The sequence below is a fragment of the Trachypithecus francoisi genome, unplaced genomic scaffold (assembly GCF_009764315.1).
Source record: "Trachypithecus francoisi isolate TF-2019V2 unplaced genomic scaffold, Tfra_2.0 Lachesis_group1, whole genome shotgun sequence".
Lineage (NCBI taxonomy): Eukaryota > Metazoa > Chordata > Mammalia > Primates > Cercopithecidae > Trachypithecus > Trachypithecus francoisi.
In genome coordinates this window covers 9394467-9420944 of record NW_022681454.1, presented here as the reverse complement: position 1 = coordinate 9420944, position 26478 = coordinate 9394467, and the positions used below count along the sequence as shown (strand labels likewise).

At 40.3% G+C, this 26478-nt stretch overlaps 1 long non-coding RNA gene across 1 annotated transcript; it reads right to left on the bottom strand.

The window, feature by feature from the left end:
* Nucleotides 1–242: 242 nt before the first annotated feature.
* LOC117085137 lies at nt 243–25091 on the bottom strand. The gene is made up of 3 exons (XR_004437806.1): nt 24977–25091; nt 3955–4043; nt 243–1133 (listed from the first exon to the last, which is right to left on the bottom strand). It is a non-coding gene; the product is annotated as an uncharacterized LOC117085137 (long non-coding RNA).
* Nucleotides 25092–26478: the final 1387 nt, after the last annotated feature.

The following is a 26478-nucleotide window of genomic DNA, read 5'->3' as shown; positions in this document are numbered from 1 at the left end:
GATGTGGAACCCAAGGATACAGAGGGCCTACTGGGGGACTTAGGCATCCATGGGGAGTCATAGAACCAATACTCCACAGAAACCAAGAGATGACTGTTATTCATTACTGCCATCATTTATTTTGCCTTTAAAATGTTCAGATATTTGTCCAGTGGGACCTTCCTCAACATGGCCTATATGTGCTTTTGATACATTGCTGTCGTTCTTTGAACACTTCATTACCTTCTGGACAAGTGGCCCCAGGCTCATCTTGTCCCTGTCTTCATCCTGAAATTGGCCTCTTCTCCAAGATTACAGGCTTCCTTTTAGTTGGGAAAGACATTTAGAAACCACGATAAGGATACCAGGTGGGCTCATGATTTGTTTAGGTGGTGTCTGTTACGTTGCTCCACTTTAAAGCTACTATTTTACAGGGGACACTTTGAGACTGTGTAACTATCTCAAACTTTAATCCCCAGCATCCACTGCTGATTTTGAACTCCATTCCTTTTATATTAGGGGTAATTCTATTGTTTAAAAAAAAAAAAAAAAAAAAAGGCTTTCCCATCTCTCCCCATTCATGCATTTGTAGGCCCTCTGAATAGGAGGAATACAAACATACATATGCATACACACACTGAAATTTGGGAGCCATTGCCCTAGAACAAAGACAGGAAAACTTCTTAGAGAACCGAATAGTTCTTTATTTACAAAAACGGGCAGCTGACCAACAGGTCATGCATGCTGATCCTGCTCTAGCACCATGAGATTTTCCAGTTGTGTGGCAGAGCTACTTGGAGCTGTACCTTAATCTGTTGCAGATTGCTTTCTTGTTCCTGGCCCTGCAAAACTGGCAGCCTTCAGAGTCAACTCAGTTAGTGGATGACAGCAATATTCCCAAGCATGAGATATGATCTTTCCAAATGAGAAGGGCTTCATAGTTCTTTAATTTACAATAGGAAGTATATGTAAGATGCAATAACCACTGTTCCCCTAAAACCTCACAAATTTGGCTGGCTGCTGAAATTCTGTAGGGATTTCTTCTACCAACTGGTGCACATATACCTTATTAAGGCTTCCACTGTCGTCTCTGTTTTCTCCTTTTTAGGTCAGATCTTCATGATTTCATCAATATAATGGATCAGCATAGTAGTCTGTGTAATATCCAGATGACAGAACAGCCATTAAACTATATTGCTGGAGAAAGCATTAGAGAGAGTACAATTTCCTGGGACAAGACCCTTATTGTGTACCACTGTCTATCCCAGGTGGATGCAAAAGCTTTTGATCCTCTCTTCTGATGAGATTGAAAAGAATACATTCACCAAATCAATGACCACATACTAAGTAGCAGAAGCTATGTCATAATTATCTATGATAATTATGAAACCACAATATAATAATAGTTATAATTAGGCTACCACTTGATGGAGTTGACAGTAGTTATATCCATCGTGAGCCATCTGGTTTTTTTCAGGAGCCAAACTGGCAAATGAAATGGAGATGTAATGGGGAGCAGCAACCCTATCTCCTTAAAATCTTTGAGCGCAGCACTCCAGTGGCACTCCTTGCCATTCCAGCCTACATAATATATTGCTATATATTTACTGTCTTGGCCTGGAGGTTGGGTAACTTCAGAGGGTTCCACTTAGCTATTCCGATTACATAGGTGTACTCCACAGTTCAAGGACTTAGTGTGAGTGTTCTGCCAGTTACTAAGTATATCCATCCTGATCAATCTACTCAGGGGTCAGGAAAATCAACACAGGTGAGTCCACGAACATACTGACGCCCTGTGATTTAGGCCAGGACTCTGTTTGCCACCTGGCCTCTATTTACCTCTTCCAATCTAAGAAAGAAGCATGAAGGCATGTTAGCCCTCATGGTTTGAGCATCCTCTTAGACCCTATATCCAACTGCCCTTGAAAGACATGGATATTTCCCTTCCCCCAGTGTACAGATATGCTGATAAAAGGCTGTAACTTCTTATGAGGAAGGACTGAGAAATTAGTGAATATACTTCCTGTCCTATTGCAGAGTCTTTCCTCAAGGAGATTCAGGCCTCTGTTGAATCAATGGCTCAGTTCTGGAACTTAAGAATCATGGCTTTTCACTGGGAAGGCTGATGTCAGTCTCAGTTTTCATGAATCTATTGGTACTTTTTGTTGGCCGTCAATTGACCTTGCCCCTAGCAACTGGGTGGTGTATTAACTATCACTATAGATTCCTACAGGTGAGTCCTCCTGGTTGTGATTCTGTCCTTGTTGCCTATTTCTACATGTGTCCACCTTGCCTCTGACAGTTTACGCTGCCACTATGCCCTCCTATTCCTAAAACCTACCATTCTTAACACTAAGCTGCCTGGTGCTAGAACGGCCTCCTGGACTGTCTGTCAATCTTGGCCAGAGGGCATATCTGAGCTCCCTAGAAAATAACTTAACTATGTGCTTCTCAAAGTGAGACTAAATCAAGTAAGAATAGAACAAAGGCAGGATAAGGGAAATCTCCAGGCGGTGGTGAAGGGTTGAAGCCGTGGAAGACATCTGTAATGCGCTCATCCCCATGCTTGCATCAGGGAGGGCAAGCTACTTTTCCCAAGCCTTAGCATACCTTGAACTAAACTCACTTAAGTCTTACTTTCTATCACCACACTGGACTGACTCTGAAAAGTTTAGAATATTCCCCACAACTCACTTTAATTTGGGACTCTCTCAAGCAATTGAGACATTCTGGCCTGAACTTACTCTGTGGGCCCCAGCTCATTGTCAGGCTTGAGAAGCAAGGCATGTGACTGTGTTCAGTAGGAAACACATCTGGTAATTTTAGCAACATACCACACCTGCTGGATATAGTCAAGGTAGGGCTGCCAGATAAATACAAGATGTTCAGTTAAATCTGAATTTCAGATCAATACTTTTTTTAGTATGTTCTAAATAAGTACATTCTAAATATTGCATGGGACATGGTCTATCAAAGAAAAACTTCATTCTTTATCTGAAGTTCAGACTTACCTGAGCATCTGTACTTTTTTTTATTTTTGAGATGGAGTCTCACTCTGTTGCCCAGGCTGGAGGGCAGTGGCACGACCTCTGCTCACTGCAGCCTCTGCCTCCTGGGTTCAAGCAATTATCCTGCCTCAGCCTCCTGAGTATCTGGGATTATAGGCACATACCACCAGGTCTGGCTAATTTTTGTAATTTTAGTAGAGATGGGGTTTCACCATGTTGGTCAGGCTGGTCTCAAACTCCTGATCTCTTGATCTACCCGCCTTGGCCTCACGAAGTGCTGGGATTATAGGCATGAGCCACTGTGCCTGGTCAAGCATCTGTATTTTTATTTGCTAACTCTAGAAACCCAAATTCGGAGTGGCTTCAGTACACACAGTTTTGAGGCAAACAAGCAACACTGAGGCAAACAAACAACATTGAGACAAACAGCTTTGTCAGAGGCATTTAAACCAGAGCAACTCCGTCTTAAATAGGAGCTGGGTAAAATAAGGCTGAGACCTGCTGGGCTGCATTCCCAGACAGATACGGTTAAGGCATTCTAAGTCACAGGATAAGACAGGAAGTCAGTACAAGATACAGGTCATAACGACCTTGCTGAGAAAACAGGTTCCAGTAAAGAAGCCGGCCAAAACTCACCAAAGCCAAGATGGCGACAAGAGTGACCTCTGGTCATCCTCACTGCTACACTGTGTGTTGCCAGATTCTGTACAAATTTGGCATAGAGCTTAACATGCAAAGAACTGTAATAATACAGTTATAGCTCCTCACCTCCGCCATCCTCTAAAGAAGATAGGTTTGGTTTTCGATGGTTCATATGGCAGCTAAGCAGTGGAAATGTGGGACAAGATCCCATGCATTTACATTCCGGTTACGTTAGGGTTCCCGAGAGAAACAGAACCAACAGAATATAGACAGATACATGCTAGATGTATGAACCCATATACAGAAAGAGAAGAGATTGACTTACAATTGTAGAAACCAAGAAGTCCCATGATCCGCCATCTGCAGCCTGGAGCCCCAGGAAAGCCAGTGGTGATTAAGCCTGGGTTCAAAAGCCTAAGAACCAAAGGAGCCACTGACTGAGCAAAAGTGGATAGCCCAGTACAAGAAGACAGCAAATTTGCTTTTCTTCTTTTTGTTCTAGTCAAGCTCTCATGAAATTAGATAATGCCAACCCACATTGGTGAGGATGATCTTTATTCAGTCTACTGGGTTCAAATGCTAATCTCTTCCAGAAAGAGCTTACAAGTAACATCCAACCGGCCACCTGGGCATCTCTTAGCCTTAGCAATTAATCATCACACTAGTTTTGTCATTCGTTGGCCACATGACCTTGAATACACTTAGCCCCTCTCTGTGCCTGTTTCCTCATCTATACAATGGGAACATTAAAAGTTCCCACCTCATTGAGTTGATATCAAGATTAGATGAGTTAATACATGTAACACACAGAGCTACATCTGGTGCATAAAGTCTCATTGAAAGGTAACTGTTGCTGTTGTTATTCTGTGTTTACACTCTGCTGAAGCTGAAAAATCTCATCACCTGACTCCTTTCACTTCCTTGCTTCAAATCTATTTGGGAGAATGGGGCTAATATGGAGTTTATTCTAAAGGTGCTAGTGAATTTTCAGTCAACCTCCTTTATTTCTTCCCAGTCTGAGTTACAACAGTAGCAGCTAATATTTGTTATGTACTAACAGGTACTGTCCTGAAAACAAAACATAGCTCATTTCGCTAAGTCTCACAACAATCTAAGAGGTTGCCACCATTATTATCTCACTCAATGTTATACATGCAGGGACCTCGCCTCGGCACTCAGCTGGGAAGTGGCATACTCAGGGTTGCCTTCAGGCCAGTGTTTCCCCCAGGGCTGCTAACTATGATCCTATTAGTTCTCCTCATACCATCCCTTCCTTTCACCATGAGGCTTATTCAAATCCCACCTGACCTGTAAAGTTGAGCTCTACCCTTTGGTATAAGTCAGAGTGACCTCTGCAAGGCTATTTTGACCTTTTTGTTTTTATATTCTGCGTCTTTTCACTTGGAAAGTGAGGTCAAAGGGACAAGAAATAAAGCAAGCAAACTTTTGTTATTTTGAAGGAATCTCCTTCCTCCTGGAAATCTAATACCTGCTATTTCCCAGATCTGTGCAGCAGATGGCAGTATTCAATTAGTCAAAATAAAGTTCTAGCCTACGGACTTGCTGTTCACTTCTAAATTGCTCCATGACCCCTCAGTGCTTCCTGGTGGTACTTTATAAACTGTCAGCTATTTTAAATCGTATCACTGTATTATGAAAGTCATCCAGAGTGCCAGGGGAGACATGAATTAACTTCACAGTAGTGATAGGAAACTCAAAGCCGAGTGCAATACGAAAGTCACAGAGGTGGTAAGTGGCTGACGCAGAACCCAGGTCTTTCTGCCTTGTAGTTCAGTGTTGGTACACTACACCTCTGTGAATTAAAAGAGTATTAAAGACGACGGAGATGTTTATTTCAGTCTTCCTCCTACATGAGAAATTCTTGTCCACTGGGTCACGCCCTTGTATAGCCTTCCCCCCACCTCCCATTATATGTTCTATGTTGCTATACTATCTCAAAACAACGATTCTAAAGCTAGTTTAACGACAATAGGTGTGTTCAAACAGAAAAAACAAAGTAGGGAGAAATTAAGTCCTGTGATATCAGTCTCTCTAGGCATTAACTCAACAGGGTTATTTTCTGAGAGCTTTTATGAAATTGATTCTATTTATCTATTGACAATTTAGCAATATCCTTTTGCACTTTTAAGTGGTTGCTCTAGGAGTTACAATATCTATCCTTAACTTTTCACAATCTACTTAGAGTTGATATTTAGGCCTATTACATAGTATGTAGAAATCTTGTAAATACGTATCCACTTATCCACCACTATCTTTTTTGCTATATTTATTGTGTGTGTAATGTCAACATACATTTTAAACCTCATAGGACAATAATAATTTTTGCTTTAAAGAGTACTGTGTATTTTAAAGCAAGAAGAAAAGGTCTTTACTATTTAGTTGTCAATTAAAAATAACAATCTAATTTCCAACATACTTACTATTTCCAATGATGCCATTCCTTCCTGAATATTCAAGTTTTCCTCTGGTATTCTTTCCCTTCAACCTGAAGAACCTATGCCAGTATTCTTATAGTATGAGGATGCTGACGTCTTCGATTTTTCAGACAAGCAAAAAGGATTTACCACCAGCATAACTTCTCTAGGACAAATTCTAAAGGATACACCTCAAAAAAGGTAGTGACAGAAGAATGGGCTGCAATGGAAGCAATCATATTGGTAACAATTGGCCATGTAAAATAACAAAAATGGTTTATCTGTGGTGTTTTTTTTTAAAGTGAAATAAGGAGAATAGGTTTACTATATTATAGATTGGAGTTAAGATGTTGAAGAGGAGGTACTCCTCCCGAACTCAATCTGTGAAGCACCACTCTGATACCAAAATGTGGCAAAGATGCAACAAAAAGAAAACTACACACCAGTATCCCTGGTGAAAATAGGTGCAAAAAATCTCAATGAAATGCTAACCAAAATTAACAAACATTAAATATGTCACTCATCATGACTAAGTGGGATTTATCCCAAGGATGCAAGAATGGTTCAATATATGCAAATCAATGTGATGTCATATCAACAGAATGGACAAAAAAACATATGATCATTTCAACTGATGCTGAAAAAGCATTTGATAAAATTCAACTTTCCTTCATGATAAAACCCATACAAAAACTGGTTATAGAAGCAACATACTTCAAAACAATAAAAGTCATAAATGACACATCCACAGTTAGTATCATAATGAACAGGGAAAAAAGTCTTTCCTCTAAGATCAGGAACAATACAAAGATGTCCACTTCCACCATTGGTTGACATAATACTGCAAGTCCCAGCTACAGCAATCAGACAAGAGAAAGAACTAGGGTAGCCAAATTGGAACAGAAGAAGTTAAATTATCCCTGTTTACAGATCATATGATCTTCTATTTAAAAATACCTTGACTCCACCAAAAAATTTTAGAGCTTATAATTAAATTCAGTGAAATTGGAGGATACAAAATTGAACATACAAAAATCAGTAGCATTTCTACATATCAACAGTGAACAACTGGAAAAAGCAATCAATAAATTCTATTTACAATAGCTAGAAATAAAATACCTACGAATAAACAACAAAAGAAGTAAAATTTTCTATAATGAAAACTATAAAACATTCATGCAAGAAATTGAAGAGGACATGAAATGTTCATGGATTGGAAGAATGACTATTGCTAAAATGTCCATATTACCCAAAGCAATCTATAGATTCAATGCAATATATATAAAAATACCAATGACATTCTTCAAAGAAATAAAAACCCTGTAATTTATATGGAACTGCAAAAGACCCAGAATAGTTGAAGCCATCTCAAGCAAAAAGAACAAAACTGGAAAAATCACATTATCCAACTTCAAATTATACTACAGAGCTACGGTAACCAAAACAGCATGGTACTGGCATAAAAACAGACACATAGATCAGTGGAATAGAGAACCCAGATATAAACCCATACATCTAAGGTGAACTCATTTTCAACAAAGGTGCCAATAACATATATTGGGGAAGAAAATAGTCTCTTCTATAGATGGTGCTGGGGAAACTGGATATCCATATGCAGAAGAATGAAACTAGACCTCCTATCTCATACCATATAAAAAATCAAATCAAAATGGATTAAATACTTAAATATAAGACATGAAACTACTCAAATAAAATACTGGAGAAACTCTCCAGGACATTGATGTGGACAAAGATTTCTTGGATAATACTCCAAAAGCAAGGGAACCAAAAGAAAGAAAGAAAAAAGACAAATGGGATCACATCAAGTTAAAAATATTGTGCATAGCAAAGGAAACAAAGTGAAGAGATAACCCATAAAACCCATAAAACAAGAGAAACTATTTGCAAACTACCCATCTGACAGGGGACTGATAACCAGAATATATAAGGAACTCAAACAACTCAAGAAAAAAAAAAACTCAATCCAATGTAAAAATGGGTAAAAGATCCAAATACACATTTCTCAAGACATACAAATGGCAAATAGGTATATGAAAAACATGCTCAACATTACTTATCTGAAAAATGAAAATCAAAACTATGAGACATCATCTTATCCCAGTTGAAATGGCTTTAATCCAAAGGATAGGCAACAACAAATGCTGATGAGCATGTAGAGAAAATGGAGTCCTCATATAATGTTAGTGGGAATGTGAATTACTACAGGTGCTGTGGAGCAAAGTATGGATGGTCCTCAAACAACCTAAAAATACAACTCCCATATGATCCAGCAATCCCACTGCTAGGTATATACCTCCAAAGAAAGGACATCAGTCTATCAAAGAGATATCTGCCCTTCCACATTTATTGCAGCACTATTCACAATAGCCAAGACTTGGAAGTAACCTGCGTCCATCAACAGACAAAAAAATGTGTTGTACATATACACAATGGAGGACCATTTGGCCATAAAAATGAATGAGATCCTGTCATTTGCAACAACATGGATGAAATCGGAAGTCATCATGTTATGTGAAATAAGCCAGACACAGAAAGACAAATGTCACATGTTCTCACTCATTTGTGGGAACTAAAAATTAAAACAATTGAACTCATGGAGATAGAGTAGAATGATGGTTACCAGAAGCTGAGAAGAATAGTGAGGAGAGTAGGGGAAGCAAGAATGGGTAATGGGAACAAAAATATAGTTAAAATGAGTAAGATCTAGTATTTGATAGCACAACAGCATAATTTACTGTACACTTAACTATTATATAATTGGAAAGCTCATAACACAAAAACATGATAAATGCTTGGGGTGATAGATACCCCATTTACCTTGATGTGATTTTACATGGTATGCCTGTATCAAAATGTTTTTTGTACCTGTTATGTATATGTACCCATAAAACTTAATTTTTTTTAAAAAAGGGATGATGATATTTAAGGGACAAGAGGCATTAAGGGTACATAAGAGACTGTCATAACCGTTGCCTTCTCCAGCTCCTAAAGAAGTTTTCCAGGGACTTAAGGGCCAGTCTACCTGTGGGAAAAGTTTATAAATGGGGAGAACCCTCTATTAAAAATTTTTAAATTGTTTCAAAACAAACACTTAAGAATTGTTGATATTTTATCTTCACTTAAATTTTTATAAGATAGAAAATATTTACATTTATAAGATACTCTTTTCCCTCACCTACCTGTCCAATGCTGGTCAGAGTTAAACTCTATTTTGATATTACTTTAGGTGTGAAATTTACATGATTCATATTCTGCCTGATAATGCTATTAATACTATTGCAAGTTGTAAGTGTCTCATAGCTTCTTTTCCCTCTTGGTGCAAGTTAATGGAATTGCCTTGAAATTCCTTCTTTTTCTAAAGTTTTTCCATGAGAAAAGCAAAGATCTAACTGAAAAATCCTCAGCATCCCTGCCAAGTTACAGAAGAACAAAAATATGTAAATTGGCATTAGATCCAGTATTAGAGACCCTAAAAGACCTGTAGGGAACTCTTCTGAACATAATTTAGAGGTTTGAAGATGAGGTATAATGACTTAAAATAATTACGTTTTAATTCTAGTTCACATAATAACAGAATCCAATTAAAACATTAGATAATTTAAATTGCCCTTATTTGGGGATTTCAAAGATAGCTATATAGCTTCTCCCTGATTCTATCAAGTGAAATGAAAATGCAAACCCAACATGTTACATTTTATTTCATCAAGATATTAGCTTTTGGTTTTTTAAACAATGCCTAAATGAAATGCCCCTAAATCCTAACATATGCCTCATAGAGCAGGTAATTTACTATAACCTACACTTTTAAGATTATATAAGCGCAAACAGATGTTCAATTAAATTGAACATAATAAACCTAGTATCTATTATTTCTCAGAAACTCATACTATATTGCAAATTCTGTGACTCTACAACTTGTTCCACTTTCCTTAAAACTTTACTAGGAGAGGCCGGGCGCGGTGGCTCAAGCCTGTAATCCCAGCACTTTGGGAGGCCGAGACGGGCGGATCATGAGGTCAGGAGATCGAGACCCTCCTGGCTAATACAGTGAAACCCCGTCTCTACTAAAAAATACAAAAACTAGCCGGGCGAGGTGGCGGGCGCCTGTAGTCCCAGCTACTCGGGAGGCTGAGGCAGGAGAATGGCGTAAACCCGGGAGGCGGAGCTTGCAGTGAGCTGAGATCCGGCCACTGCACTCCAGCCTGGGCGACAGAGCGAGACTCCGCCTCAAAAAAAAAAAAAAAAAAAAAAAAAAAAAAAAAAAAAAAACTTTACTAGGAGAGTGTGTTAAATTTATCTGACAAATCCTTTATATCAGGTTTTTTTTTTTCCCAAAAATGCCTAATTGACTCAGACTAATACTAGGATAGTTTTCTGGTGATTTCTAGAAAAGTAATTCTAAGAAATAATGTTGATAGTCCACATTACTTCCATGTATGATTTTCTAGTTTCTTGTGAACGTAAAAATTCCTAAATCAGTGTACCATAAACATTGACTTCTGACTATATGTGTGCATGTATGTATGTTGCATTTACAATTATATTAAGGTAAAGTTAACACTTAAGAAAAATAATTACCTCCAGAGAACAGAAGCCTAGTGAATTAGAGAAAAGAAATTAGGCTCGATAATGGTACTCCACCTGGGAGTAGGATTTGTTTGAACAGATGTTTTGGGGACTGCGTTCTGATTTGTTTTTCCAACATAGTCCAGATTATCACTTTTGCAGCTTAACATGAGTTAAAAAAACAAAATCAAAGGAGTACTAGAAGGGAAAAAAATACTCACATTCAGCAAATAGTGCTAGATTTACATGTGTTGGAAAAGGTAAGCTGATAAACTTAACTGATGCATTTGAGAAGAGTAGAGGAGAGACTGGAGTGAGTCATGAGGCACATAAACCCTACAGTAAAGAAAATGTGGTAGAAACTGATACGACTGCCAGCACAGGTCAGAGATCACCATATGCAATTGTGTATTAGAAATATTGAAGGACCTGGTAGAGTTAGGTGGCCAGAGGGAGCAGTTAAAAGCTGTAAAATCCCAGATATAAGAACAATACTTGCCTGATCCACTACTGTTAAGGGAACATGTAGCAAATATCCACAATATGACCATGAGGACTCAAGACAAACCTATTCTAGAATGCTGATGTGGAAAATTATTTTCTCTTTAGAATACTGACTTTCTTTCCAGCTCCATGTTCAGCGATGTCATATTGGTAGCTTCAAATAGGCCACGATGGGAGAATTTACAGCATGAAAACCAGCAAACACTACAAATCAGAACTTTTTTTTAAAGAGACAGCTGCACTTACTAGCACACCACTGGATAAAATGTCTTGGAATTTTTTGTAAGTTTCTAACAAAGGCCAGGTTTTTAAGGTACTCTAAAAATTAATTTGATAACTTGATGGTTTCAAATGAATGCTGTCCTGAAAATAGAATTAAATTTCCTTTGCTTACTGGGAGGCGTGCCTAAACCTGGAAGTCATCTATTTTCAAAGAGACTTAAGAATAAAAAATTAATCAATGATCGTAATCATTTTGTGTATAGTTAGATTTGATGACATAACACCACATTTATTAATTTTAGGATTGACTTTTTCTGTAGTTCCAGTGTTGAGATTATGTATCAGTCCATTCTCACACTTCTATAAAGAACTACCTGGGACTGGGTAATTTATGACGAGGTTTAATTAACTCATAGTTCTGCAGGCTTAACAGGAAGCATGGTTGGGAGGCCTCAGGAAACTTACAACCAAGGCAGAAGGTGAAGGGGAAGCAAGTGCCTTCTTCACATGGTGTCAGGGGAGAGAACGCATGCACCAGAGGGGAAGTGCCACACTTTTAAACCATCAGATCTTGTGAGAACTCAACATCATGAGAACAGCAAGGGAAAATTCACCCATATGATCCAATCATCTCCCAGCAGGCCCCTCCCCTGACACGTGGGAATTACAATTCGACCTGAGATTTGGGTGGGGACATAGAGCCAAACCATATCAGACTAGAATCCTTTATTAATGTTTATGTCAATGATATTAAGATGACTTCTGTGGAAGATTTATTGCCATGTTGTTGCTGTGTTCTAACATCAATTTCCCCTAGCCGTTACCCCCTGCATTTTCAGGAAAATATCTTTTCATGAACTGTTTAAACCTGCAAGAATGTAGCTGCACCTGTGGGATCATGTGTGGCCCCAAACTCTGCAATAGCAATGCCTCTTCCTTTCTTTCTGCTTGAAATAACCCAGAGCAGAGCAGCTGACTGCATCTGGGAGCAGGTGCTTCTCTCTCCCTGGTGTATGCTGAGGTGATGCTCCTGAGGTTTTGTGCGATGCTGTATTCTCACAGCCACCAATGAAACTGATCATACAATCTTTTCAAGGGTCGAGGCCTGTGGAGAGATTCTCTCAGCAACTTAATGGATGACAGCCCCATCAGCAAATAATGGAGGCACAACACAAAGCAGTTATCAAATGGGTTCTAGGTGGCTCTAGTCCCCGTAATCCCATAGAGCTTCTACTCTAAGCCTATAACTGATGAAGAAAAATTTCCAGGTTCTATCTTAGGGGAACTAGTGAGCCTAAAGAAACTAACAGCAGCTGCAGTTAATTTGTCAGGAAAGTCACCACTCAGTATCATCAAAAGAGCACAAAAAGCTTCTGTAATAAGGTTTTTCAAAATTATACACACAGTAGCAGATAGAATGGCATAACCCCCACGTATCCATCATTGGCTCCAACAATTTTCAGCGTATGTCTCATCATGTTTCACTTCTGTTCTCACTCACCACCCAGTCCCACTGCTGGATTATTTTAAGGCAAACTTGAGAATTACACCACCCTACCTCTAAAGTTGCTATTACATATCTTAAAACTAGAACTTTAAAAAATAATAAGCACAATAGGACCGGGTGAGGTGGCTCACGCCTGTAATCCCAGCACTTTGCGAGGGTGAGGCGGGTGGATTGCTTGAGGTTGGGAGTTTGAGGCCAGCCCAGCCTGGCCAATGTGGCAAAATCCTGTCTCTACTAAAAATATGAAAATTAGCTGGGCGTGGTGACAGGCACCTGTAGTCCCAGCTACTTAGGAGGCCAAGGCAGGAGATTCACTTGAACCCAGGAGGCGGGGGTTGCACTGGGCTGAGATCACACCACTGCACACTCCTGCCTGAGGGACAAAGGCTCTGTTTAAAACAATACCAAAAAAAAAAAAAAAAAAAAAGGCACAATGTAACTAAAATACACACCAACAATTGCATATTGCAAATTATCAAATATCTAGTCATTTCAGGTTTCCAGTTATTTCACAAAGGCATTTTTATGGCTGACTTATTGGAATCAGGATCCAGGGAAGAGACCCTTATTAATACATTTGTTTGACATGACTTAAATTATTTTGAATCTGTAACATTCCCGTCTCTATTTCCTTGCTTTTTGAATAAGTTGTCTTAAGATGGATTTCCTAAAATCAGAGCCCAAGATGTGGATTTTGGTGAAAGTGGTGTGTTGAGGGAGCGCTTTCAGGAGAGGGAAAACAGCAGGGAAGCACGACTGGGAAGAAAAATAACTAAGCAAGGATGGTATAGTGATTAGCTCCAGTCTGACGCCAGAGGGAGCTCTGGCACAACGTTGAGTTCCCTTTGAGCAAGGGACGGCACAGTACTGCAGGCCAGCCAATCCGTAAGGGCTGTCCCGAGTGGGTGGGCATGGTTACCTCTTGGGCAAGAAAGCTCATTTGTGGCCAAAGGCAGTTTTCTAGAGGAAGGGACTGCTGTAACCTTCGGCAGCCAGCGCTTCCAGCAGCAGACTTACGGGATCCATGAAGGACACTAACAGCATTCACATCAGAGTGTCTCTATCTTCTATGTTTCCTGTAAACTCAGCATAGATCTAGAGGCCTAATCCAAATCAGGTTTTAAATTTGGCAAGACTACTGCTATGGTTTGAGTGTTGGTCCCATCCAGAACTCATGCTGGAAATTCCCAATGTGTCAGTATTGAAAGATGGGGAGTTTTAACAGGCAATTAGGTCGTAAGGACCCTGCCCTCATGAATGGATTAATCCATTCACAGATTAATGAATTAATGGGTTATCACGGGAGTGGGACTGGCAGCTTTCTCAGAGGAAGAGAGACCTGAGCCAGCAAGCTCAGTCCCCTCACCTGGAGTTCCCCTGTGCCACCCTAGGTCTCTGTAGAGGACCCCCCTCACCAGCTGTGCTTTCTTAACCTTAGACTTCCAAGGCTCTGGAACCGTAAGAAATAAGCTCCTTTTCTAGTTACCAAGTTTCACGTACTGCTTTATAGACAGAAGAGAGACCAAGACAACTACACTGACGAGTGTTATGTGCTTCCCCCTACACCATCTCAAAGGGCACTTTATATCTGGTTATTATACAGAAACTTCTATTGCGTGATTCTGGTGCTATTAAATATTTCTGCCAGAAACTGATTTAACCACTTCCACGTTGCTTAATGAACTGGCTTAACAAGTTTGAGAACCTGGTTTCATTTAGCAGTGTATATGTCTTTGATGTGTATTTCACAACTTTTTATAACCCATATAAATGTGTGGTATTCTTATGTGGAAAAAATGTTTTCCAACAACAAAGCTAGAAAAAATGAGTGCAATTTTTTGGGGTTCTTTCAGATGCCTGGGAAGTAAAACCAAATTAAAACTGGCTTTAAAAAAAAATCAGTTAAGTGTGACTCATTTAACTGGGGCGTCATAGCTGAATCCAAAACCTAGAAGATAAATGTCAGTAGATTTTACTGAGTCTTTACTGGCTTTCTCCTTTCCTTTAGGTGGCTGCCTTGTTAACCGGAACTGCTCTAGGACAGTCAGGCGTTTTCATCATCATATTTACACCCTATCCTTTCTTCAATCCCAACAGTTGGGAATGAAATTTCTCATACTGAATGAATATTGTTTTGGACTAAATGTTTGGGTACCTTCCCCACATGTTGAAACTCTAACATGACAGACTGTCGTGAATAGGATTAGTGCTCTGAGAGACATGAAAGCTTGCAGCCATGTGAGGCTACTGTGAAGTCAGCTGTCTGCAACCCTGAATAGGGCCTCGCCAGAATCTGAGCATGCTAGCAAAATGATCAAGCTGTCCAGCCTCCAGAACCATAAGGACTGGGATAAATCCCACCTGACCATGGTGAATGCCGCTTTCTAATGTTCTGTTAAATTTGGTTTGCTAGTGTTTTGTTGAAACTTTTTGCATCTATGTTCATCAGGGATATTGGACTATAACTTTCATGTATCATTGTCATTTAGCTTGGTATCAGGGTAATGCTAGGCTCATGAATTTGGAAGTATTTCCTCTTCAATATTTTCCTGAATATTTCGAGGAGGCTATTGCTATTACTTTTTTAAATGTTTGTTGGAAGTCAGCAGTGAAGCCATCTAGTCCTAGGCTTTTCTTTGATTGGAGACTGTTACTGATTCAATCTCCTCACTATTGGTCTGTTCAATTTTTCTATTTCTTTACAATTCAAATCTTAGTAAGTTGTGTCCAGATTATTTTTTCTCCTAGGTTATATAATTTGTTGAAGTATAACTGTTCATAGTACTGTCTTACGATTCTTTGTATTTCTGTGGTATCAACTGTAGTGCCTCTTCTTTTTGACTGAGTTGAGGTTTGCCAATTTTAACCTTTTTAAAAAAGAACCAACTCTTATTTTCATTGATCTCTTTCTCTGTTCTCTTTCCGCTGATTTCCTTCTGCTAACTTCGGGCTTATTGTTTTTCTATTTCCTTGAGGTGAAACATTGTTCATTTGAGATCTTTCTCCTTTTTTGACCTGGGCATTTATTACTATAAACTTCCCTTTTCAAACTGCTCCCCATAGGTTTGCTGCCTCCCATAAGCTTTGATAGGTTGGTTCCTTCTACCTCAAGATTAATATTTCCCTTTCAATTTCTTCATTGACTTATTGGTTGTTCAGCAGCATGTTTAATTTTCATGTTTTAATTTTTGAAAATTCCTATTGATTTCCAGTTGTATGCCATTGTGGTCAGAAGAGACTTAATTTTCTTAAATTTGTTAAGACTTATTGCCTACGTTGTGATCATGGAGAACCTTCTGTGTGTACTCGAACTGTGCATTCCGCTGCTAATGAAGTGTTCTGTATGTCTGTTAGGTCCATTTGGTCTAAAGCATAGTTGTCAAAGTCTGATATTTCTTACTTCTTTGGATGACATATCTATTGTTGAAAGTGAGTTTTGAAATCCCTTGTTAGTGTATTACTGTATCTCTGATTAGATCTATTAATATTTATATTTAACTGCTCTGATGTTGGTGCATATGTATAACCTGACCCCTTTATTACATAAATATTTTCCTCTGTTTATATTTTTTTGACTTGAGCATTTTGTCTGATAGATACCTGGGCTCTCATTTCTATTTGCATGGAATATCTTTTTCCATCCTTTCACTTTGTCTTTGTGTCCTTACAGGACAAGTGAATCTTACAGGCAACATATACTTGGGTCTGTCTTCAATACATATAGCCACTGCCTTTTTAGACTTGAATCCGTTTATATTCCAGGTAACTGCTTGTATGTAAGGACTCGCTGCCATATTATTAGTTGTCTTCTGGTTGTTTTGTAGATTTTCTTCTTTTTTTGCCATCTTGTGATTTTTTAGTGGTATGCTTTGATATTTTACTTTTTATGTTTTGTGTATCTACTATTGGTTTTTCAAGAGAGTAAAGGCAAGTCAAGTAGAAGCATCTCAGACTGAGTCATGTCTAGGGTCTCCAAGAACAAGATGCCCATGTTTAATTAAACACATAAGAATTGTTATGGGCAATACCTATGTAAAAAGAGGGAGGCTGGAACAGACTAGGAGAGTGTTCAGACTTTGTGTAAGCCTGACACCAAGAGAAGGAGAGAGGGAAGGTAAGTTGGGTGAAGGAACCTAGATAGCTAACTTTGCAGAGGGCTCCCCGGCAGCCTCGCTAAACCTTTATTAGCCTGCACACTATCAAAGGAGTCTCCATCTCTTAAGATCAAGCCTGTGTTGGTGGCTCTGCTGAGCTCATCTGGGAGCGGCTTCTGTGAGCCATGTCTTTTAGAATAAGTGCTGTGGTAGATTTCAGAGTTCAGCAGCTAAGGGCCTTAGTCACTTACACTCTCTCTAGTTAGAGGTCTGTGAGTCCTGTTTTCTCAAGGCCACCAAAGCTGTGCAGGTCTAAGGAAAGGTCAAAAAGACTGTAGCAGGGTTCTTGCCTGTAACTTCAGGAATTGTATCTTAGAATCCTCATAGTTCCCGGTGACTAGACAGGAGCAGCCCATGGGAAGAACAATCTCAGCACAAATACAGAGACTGCCTTCAGAATCAGAGGCTCGGGCTATTGGTCAATGGCCCTCTCCCTACAATCAGAACTAGAAAATGTACTCATGGTCACAAATTTCCTCCAGGCCACCATAACTCCTCCTAGATGTCTCCTGGCCTAGGGTCCTGGAGTTAAGATAAACACATACTGAGTAATTTTGTGACCTGGCATCTGCTCTCTACACATAGAAGCTAAGCATTGATGTCCTCCAAGAACTAAGTACGATATCTGAGCTTCTTCATTCTTACCAAAACATGTTCTACGCCTTCCTGGGACAGTGAATAAGTTGGGCCACCTTATCTTATTGAGGTAGGAGAATAAGGTCGGGAGGTGGGGATCGTAAGGCTGATTCATGCTGACTTCCTAGAACTGAATCAAAATGAAAACCCTGCCTCTCCATAAGCAAGTAACAGAAAGATCAGCAGCTACTCCCTTTGCGAACCCCTGCTTTCCACTGCATTGCAGATGAAAAATGGAAAGTTTCTCTGATTGTTCCCCTCCCACAACCAGTCACACTGGTCACAAGCCTAGCCTTCATTTGCACTGGGGTACAACTTTGTAACTTAAGCCTCAGACTAGTTGCCTTTCGCATCCAATTGGACTGGTTGCAAGTCACTATTCGTTTACATAGGGTGTAACTAAGTAACCAATGAAAAGCCTCTAGAGGGTGTTTAAACTCCCCAAAATTCTGTAACCCACACTTGAACCAGTGGCTTGAGCCTCCTCCCACTATGTGGGGTAAACTTTCGTTTGAAAAAATCTATGTTTTTGATTGGCGGAGCAAGATGGCCGAATAGGAACAGCTCCAGTCTCCAACTCCCAGCGTGAGCGACACAAAAGACCGGTGATTTCTGCATTTTCAACTGAGGTACTGGGGTCATCTCACCAGGGAGTGCCGGACAATCGGTGCTGGTCAGCTGCTGCAGCCCGACCAGCCAGAGCTGAAGCAGGGCGAGGCATCGCCTCACCTGGGAAGCGCAAGGGGAAAGGGAATCCCTTTTCCTAGCCAGGGGAACTGAGACACACAACACCTGGAAAATTGGGTGACTCCCACCCCAATACTGCGCTTTAAGCAAATGGGCACACCAGGAGAATATATCCCACACCTGGTCGGGAGGGTCCCATGCCCACGGAGCCTCCCTCATTGCTAACACAGCAGTCTGCGATCTAACCACAAGGCAGCAGCGAGGCTGGGGGAGGGGTGCCCGCCATTGCTGAGGCTTAAGTAGGTAAACAAAGCCACTGGGAAGCTCGAACTGGGTGGAGCTCACAGCAGCTCAAGGAAACCTGCCTGTCTCTGTAGACTCCACCTCTGGGGACAGGGCACAGTTAACAACAACAACAACAAAAGCAGCAGGAACCTCTACAGATGCAAACGACTCTGTCTGACAGCTTTGAAGAGAGCAGTGGATCTCCCAACACGGAGGTTGAGATCTGAGAAGGGACAGACTGCCTGCTCAATTGGGTCCCTGACCCCTGAGTAGCCTAACTGGGAGACATCCCCCACTAGGGGCAGTCTGACACCCCACACCTCACAGGGTGGAGTACACCCCTGAGAGGAAGCTTCCAAAGTAAGAATCAGTCAGGTACACTCGCTGTTCAGCAATATTCTATCTTCTGCAACCTCTGCTGCTGATACCCAGGCAAACAGGGTCTGGAGTGGACCTCAAGCAATCTCCAACAGACCTACAGCTGAGGGTCCTGACTGTTAGAAGGAAAACTATCAAACAGGAAGGACACCTATGCCAAAACCCCATCAGTACGTCACCATCATCAAAGACCAGAGGCAGATAAAACCACAAAGATGGGGAAGAAGCAGGGCAGAAAAGCTGGAAATTCAAAAAATAAGAGCGCATCTCCCCCTGCAAAGGAGTGCAGCCCATCGCCAGCAACGGATCAAAGCTGGTCAGAGAATGACTTTGACGAGATGAGAGAAGAAGGCTTCAGTCCATCAAACTTCTCAGAGCTAAAGGAGGAATTATGTACCCAGCGCAAAGAAACTAAAAATCTTGAAAAAAGAGTGGAAGAATTGATAGCTAGAATAATTAATGCAGAGAAGGTCATAAACGAAATGACAGAGATGAAAACCATGACACGAGAAATACGTGACAAATCCACAAGCTTCAGTAACCGACTCGATCAACTGGAAGAAAGAGTATCAGCGATTGAGAATCAAATGAATGAAATGAAGCAAGAAGAGAAACCAAAAGAAAAAAGAAGAAAAAGAAATGAACAAAGCCTGCAAGAAGTATAGGATTATGTAAAAAGACCAAATCTACGTCTGATTGGGTTGCCTGAAAGTGAGGGGCAAAATAGAACCAAGTTGGAAAACACTCTTCAGGATATCATCCAGGAGAACTTCCCCAACCTAGTAGGGCAGGCCAACATTCAAATTCAGGAAATACGGAGAACGCCACAAAGATACTCCTCGAGAAGAGCAACTCCAAGACACATAATTGCCAGATTCACCAAAGTTGAAATGAAGGAAAGAATCTTAAGGGCAGCCAGAGAGAAAGGTCAGGTTACTCACAAAGGGAAGCCCATCAGACTAACAGCAGATCTCTCGGCAGAAACTCTACAAGCCAGAAGAGAGTGGGGGCCAATATTCAACGTTCTTAAAGAAAAGAATTTTAAACCCAGAATTTCATATCCAGCCAAACTAAGTTTCATAAGTGAAGGAGAAATAAAATCCTTTACAGATAAGCAAATGCTTAGAGATTTTGTCACCACCAGGCCTGCCTTACAAGAGACCCTGAAGGAAGCCCTAAACATGGAAAGGAACAACCGGTACCAGCCATTGCAAAAACATGCCAAAATGTAAAGACCATCGAGGCTAGGAAGAAACTGCATCAACTAACGAGCAAAATAACCAGTTAATATCATAATGGCAGGATCAAGTTCACACATAACAATATTAACCTTAAATGTTAATGGACTAAATGCTCCAATTAAAAGACACAGGCTGGCAAACTGGATAAAGAGTCAAGACCCATCAGTCTGCTGTATTCAGGAGACCCATCTCACATGCAGAGACATACATAGGCTCAAAATAAAGGGATGGAGGAAGATCTACCAAGCAAATGGAGAACAAAAAAAAGCAGGGGTTGCAATCCTAGTCTCTGATAAAACAGACTTTAAACCATCAAAGATCAAAAGAGACAAAGAAGGCCATTACATAATGGTAAAGGGATCAATTCAACAGGAAGAGCTAACTCTCCTAAATATATATGCACCCAATATAGGAGCACCCAATTCATAAAGCAAGTCCTTAGAGACTTACAAAGAGACTTAGACTCCCATACAATAATAATGGGAGACTTCAACACTCCACTGTCAACATTAGACAGATCAACGAGACAGAAAGTTAACAAGGATATCCAGGAATTGAACTCATCTCTGCAGCAAGTGGACCTAATAGACATCTATAGAACTCTCCACCCCAAATCAACAGAATATACATTCTTCTCAGCACCACATCACACTTATTCTAAAATTGACCACATAATTGGAAGTAAAGCACTCCTAGCAAATGTAAAAGAACAGAAATTATAACAAACTGTCTCTCAGACCACAGTGCAATCAAACTAGAACTCAGGACTAAGAAACTCAATCAAAACCGCTCAACTACATGGAAACTGAACAACCTGCTCCTGAATGACTATTGGGTACATAACGAAATGAAGGCAGAAATAAAGATGTTCTTTGAAACCAATGAGAACAAAGATACAAATACCAGAATCTCTGGGACACATTTAAAGCAGTGTGTAGAGGGAAATTTATAGCACTAAATGCCCACAAGAGAAAGCAGGAAAGATCTAAAATTGACACTCTAACATCACAATTAAAAGAACTAGAGAGCAAGAGCAAACACATTCAAAAGCTAGCAGAAGGCAAGAAATAACTAAGATCAGAGCAGAACTGAAGGAGATAGAGACACAAAAAAACCTCCAAAAAAATCAATGAATCCAGGAGTTGGTTTTTTGAAAAGATCAACAAAATTGACAGACCGCTAGCAAGACTAATAAAGAAGAAAAGAGAGAGGAATCAAATAGACGCAATAAAAAATGATAAAGGGGATATCACCACGGACCCCACAGAAATACAAACTACCATCAGAGAATACTATAAACACCTCTACGCAAATCAACTAGAAAATCTAGAAGAAATGGATAATTTCCTGGACACTTACACTCTTCCAAGACTAAACCAGGAAGAAGTTGAATCCCTGAATAGACCAATAGCAGGCTCTGAAATTGAGGCAATGATTAATAGCCTACCAACCAAAAAAAGTCCAGGACCAGATGGATTCACAGCTGAATTCTACCAGAGGTACAAGGAGGAGCTGGTACCATTCCTTCTGAAACTATTCCAATCAATAGAAAAAGAGGGAATCCTCCCTAACTCATTTTATGAGGCCAAAATCATCCTGATACCAAAGCCTGGCAGAGACACAACAAAAAAAGAGAATTTTAGACCAATATCCCTGATGAACATCGACGCAAAAATCCTCAATAAAATACTGGCAAATCGGATTCAGCAGCACATCAAAAAGCTTATCCACCATGATCAAGTGGGCTTCATCCCTGGGATGCAAGGCTGGTTCAACATTCGCAAATCAATAAACGTAATCCAGCATATAAACAGAACCAAAGACAAGAACCACATGATTATCTCAATAGATGCAGAAAAGGCTTTTGACAAAATTCAACAGCCCTTCATGCTAAAAACGCTCAATAAATTCGGTATTCATGGAACGTACCTCAAAATAATAAGAGCGATTTATGACAAACCCACAGCTAATATCATACTGAATGGGCAAAAACTGGAAAAATTCCCTTTGAAAACTGGCACAAGACAGGGATGCCCTCTCTCACCACTCCTATTCAACATAGTCTTGGAAGTTCTGGCTAGGGCAATCAGGCAAGAGAAAGAAATCAAGGGTATTCAGTTAGGAAAAGAAGAAGTCAAATTGTCCCTGTTTGCAGATGACATGATTGCATATTTAGAAAACCCCATTGTCTCAGCCCAAAATCTCCTTAAGCTGATAAGCAACTTCAGCAAAGTCTCAGGATACAAAATTAATGTGCAAAAATCACAAGCATTCTTATACACCAGTAACAGACAAACAGAGAGCCAAATCATGAATGAACTTCCATTCACAACTGCTTCAAAGAGAATAAAATACCTAGGAATCCCACTTACAAGGGGTGTAAAGGACCTCTTCAAGGAGAACTACAAACCACTGCTCAGTGAAATCAAAGAGGACACTAACAAATGGAAGAACATACCATGCTCATGGATAGGAAGAATCAATATCGTGAAAATGGCCATACTGCCCAAGGTTATTTATAGATTCAATGCCATCCCCATCAAGCTACCAATGACTTTCTTCACAGAATTGGAAAAAACTGCTTTAAAGTTCATATGGAACCAAAAAAGAGCCCGCATTGCCAAGACAATCCTAAGTCCAAAGGACAAAGCTGGAGGCGTCACGCTACCTGACTTCACACTATACTACAAGGCTACAGTAACCAAAACAGCATGGTACTGGTACCAAAATAGAGATATAGACCAACGGAACAGAACAGAGTCCTCAGAAATAATACCACACATCTACAGCCATCTGATCTTTGACAAACCTGAGAGAAACAAGAAATAGGGAAAGGATTCCCTATTTAATAAATGGTGCTGGGAAAATTGGCTAGCCATAAGTAGAAAGCTGAAACTGGATCCTTTCCTTACTCCTTATACGAAGATTAATTCAAGATGGATTAGAGACTTAAATGTTAGACCTAATACCATAGAAACCCTAGAAGAAAACCTAGGTAATACCATTCACGACATGGGCATGGGCAAGGACTTCATGTCTAAAACACCAAAAGCAACGGCAGCAAAAGCAAAAATTGACAAATGGGATCTCATTAAACTAAGGAGCTTCTGCACAGCAAAAGAAACTACCATCAGAGTGAACAGGCAACCTACAGAATGGGAGAAAATTTTTGCAATCTACTCATCTGACAAAGGGCTAATATCCAGAATCTACAAAGAACTCAAACAAATATACAAGAAAAAAACAACCCCATCAAAAAGTGGGCAAAGGATATGAACAGACATTTCTCAAAAGAAGACATTCATACAGCCAACAGACACATGAAAAAATGCTCATCATCACTGGCCATCAGAGAAATGCAAATCAAAAGCACAATGAGATACCATCTCACACCAGTTAGAATGGCAATCATTAAAAAGTCAGGAAACAACAGGTGTTGGAGAGGATGTGGAGAAATAGGAACACTTTTACACTGTTGGTGGGATTGTAAACTAGTTCAACCATTATGGAAAACAGTATGGCAATTCCTCAAGGATCTAGAACTAGATGTACCATATGACCCAGCCATCCCACTACTGGGTATACACCCAAAGGATTATAAATCATGCTGCTATAAAGACACATGCACACGTATGTTTATTGCAGCACTATTCACAATAGCAAAGACTTGGAATCAACCCAAATGTCCATCTGTCACAGACTGGATTAAGAAAATGTGGCACATATACACCATGGAATACTATGCAGCCATAAAAAAGGATGAGTTTGCGTCCTTTGTAGGGACATGGATGCAGCTAGAAACCATCATTCTTAGCAAACTATCACAAGAACAGAAAACCAAACACCGCATGTTCTCACTCATAGGTGGGAACTGAACAATGAGATCACTTGGACTCAGGAAGGGGAACATCACACACTGGGGCCTATCATGGGGAGGGGGGAGGGGAGAGGGATTGCATTGGGAGTTATACCTGATATAAATGATGAATTGATGGGTGCTGACGAGTTGATGGATGCAGCACACCAACATGGCACAAGTATACATATGTAACAAACCTGCACGTTATGCACATGTACCCTAGAACTTAAAGTATAATTTAAAAAAATTTTTTTAAAAATCTGTTTTCATTGCTTCATTTCTCTGCTGTGTGTATTTTGTCCAATTCTTTGTTCAAAATCCCAAGAACCTAAACAACTCATAGTCAAGACCCTCTGCCGTTAACACGGTCTCTAAAACAGCATTTTCTCTCTGCAGATCCCATGGAATTATCTGAATTATTCTTCCTTTTTCCGTAAAAGAATGGCTTCTCCTACCTAGGATTGTTTCCTGACCCTCCTCTCTAGATACTGATTTGAGAGGTGTTTCTCAGTATTTTCACATGCTAAATTCCATTAAAGTTGGCTTCCTAGGAAATCATCAGTAGGGAGACCAAGAAGTCCCACAACAGACTACCTGCAATCTGGAGAACCAGGGAAGTTAATAGCATGGCTCAGACCAAGTCCAAAAGCCTTAGAACCAGGGAGGCTGAATGTATCACCTGCAGTCTAAAGGCCTGAAATCCTGGGGGATCCAGGGAGGTAGAGAAGTGGAGGCACTGGGAAAATTCTCACTAAGTCTCACAGTCCAAAGGCCAGATAACCTGGACTTGTGATTTCCAAAGGTAGGAGAAGAGTGTCCTAGCTCCAAGAGAGGGAGCAAGTACAAACTCACCTTTCCTGATTTTGTTCCATTTGGGCCTTCAGGCGACTGGATGGAGCATGTTCACATTTGAGGCCTGATCTTCTCCACTCAGTCCACTGATTCGCATGCTAATTCCATCTAGAAACAACCTGACATACCAGAAAAATGCTTTAGCAGCAAGCTATATAGGTGTCCCCTAATTCAATCAAGCTGATGCCTAAAGTTAGCCATCACCCTACGTGAAAGATAATTAAAACTCCATCTTATTTTAATGCCGAAATAAATTGGAGTTACCAAACTTTTATAATTTAAGTTTTTATAATAAAGGGTATACATACAGGTTATTTGGGTTGTAAGGTACATGAATGTGCTTTGGTCAAGGAATAGGCTGAGGCGGACATTCAGGCCTGCATGACCCAGCGAGTGGGGCACGCAGGCACACACCTGCACTTGTTATATAACCTGTTTAAGTCCATACGTGGCTCTGAACCACTATTGTCTGATTGTCAAAAGTATAATTGTCCTGCTAATGCTGTACAGGGGCTCTTGAGGCTTGGCTGAGGTCAACATCGCTTGACATGGGTGTGCTGCTGCCCAGAGAGAGCAAGCCAAAGCTATCCATCTTCCAGATGGACAGTCGTGAGCCAGGACACAGCTTGTGCCCAAAGAGAAAAAAAGTGTAAGCTGCTGACGCTAAAGGCAAGGGAGAGCCGGCTGCTAAGGGGAGCTTCCAGACTAAGCAGCTGAGACAGGGTGGACAGTATAAAAAAGCTAGTGTGAGTAAGCTGTGTAAAAAAGCTGCTGCCAAATAAAACCGTATTCACCTGCCTACGGCCTGAGTGTTCTTTCTGCTCATCTACCCACTCCCTCCAGAGAGCAGCATAGACTAGAACCTGACCCTGGGCTTGACATTTGGTGTAGTCATGGACCTAACATGGCTGTATTGCATGATGCTGAGGCTTGAGGTCCTAACAACCCATTACCCAGGCAATGAGCATAGTGTCCAACAGGGGGTTCTTCAACCCACAGTCCCCTTCCTCCCATCTAATCCCGTGTCTGTTGCCATCTTTCAGTTCTCATGGATTCGATGTTTAGCTCCCACTTGGAAGTGAGAACATGTAGTTTCAGTTATCAAATATTTTAATCATTAAAGCCAAAAGTACTAAAGTAAGCAGAAATTTTAATATACAAATTGAGAAAGGCTTTTTAATTATGAGAGAATTCAGAAAGCACACATTTTCAAGTGGTGATATTTTCAGGTCTTTAAAAAACACCTGTCTACAATAAACAGTAAAAACGAAGGAAAACAAGCTAAGGGAAATATTTGCAACCCAAATAAGTGAGTTGGTAGTATATAAGCAACACTGATAAATCAAAAAGCATATGACCAGACATTTCATAGAATAGTAAATGCGAATGGCTTTTCATCATATCAAATGCTTAAGGGAAATTATCAACACAGTAAGTGCAGAACTCAGGTGATCTACTTGGTTGCCTTTTTATTCAACTGTGCCAGACACATTGCAAAGGGC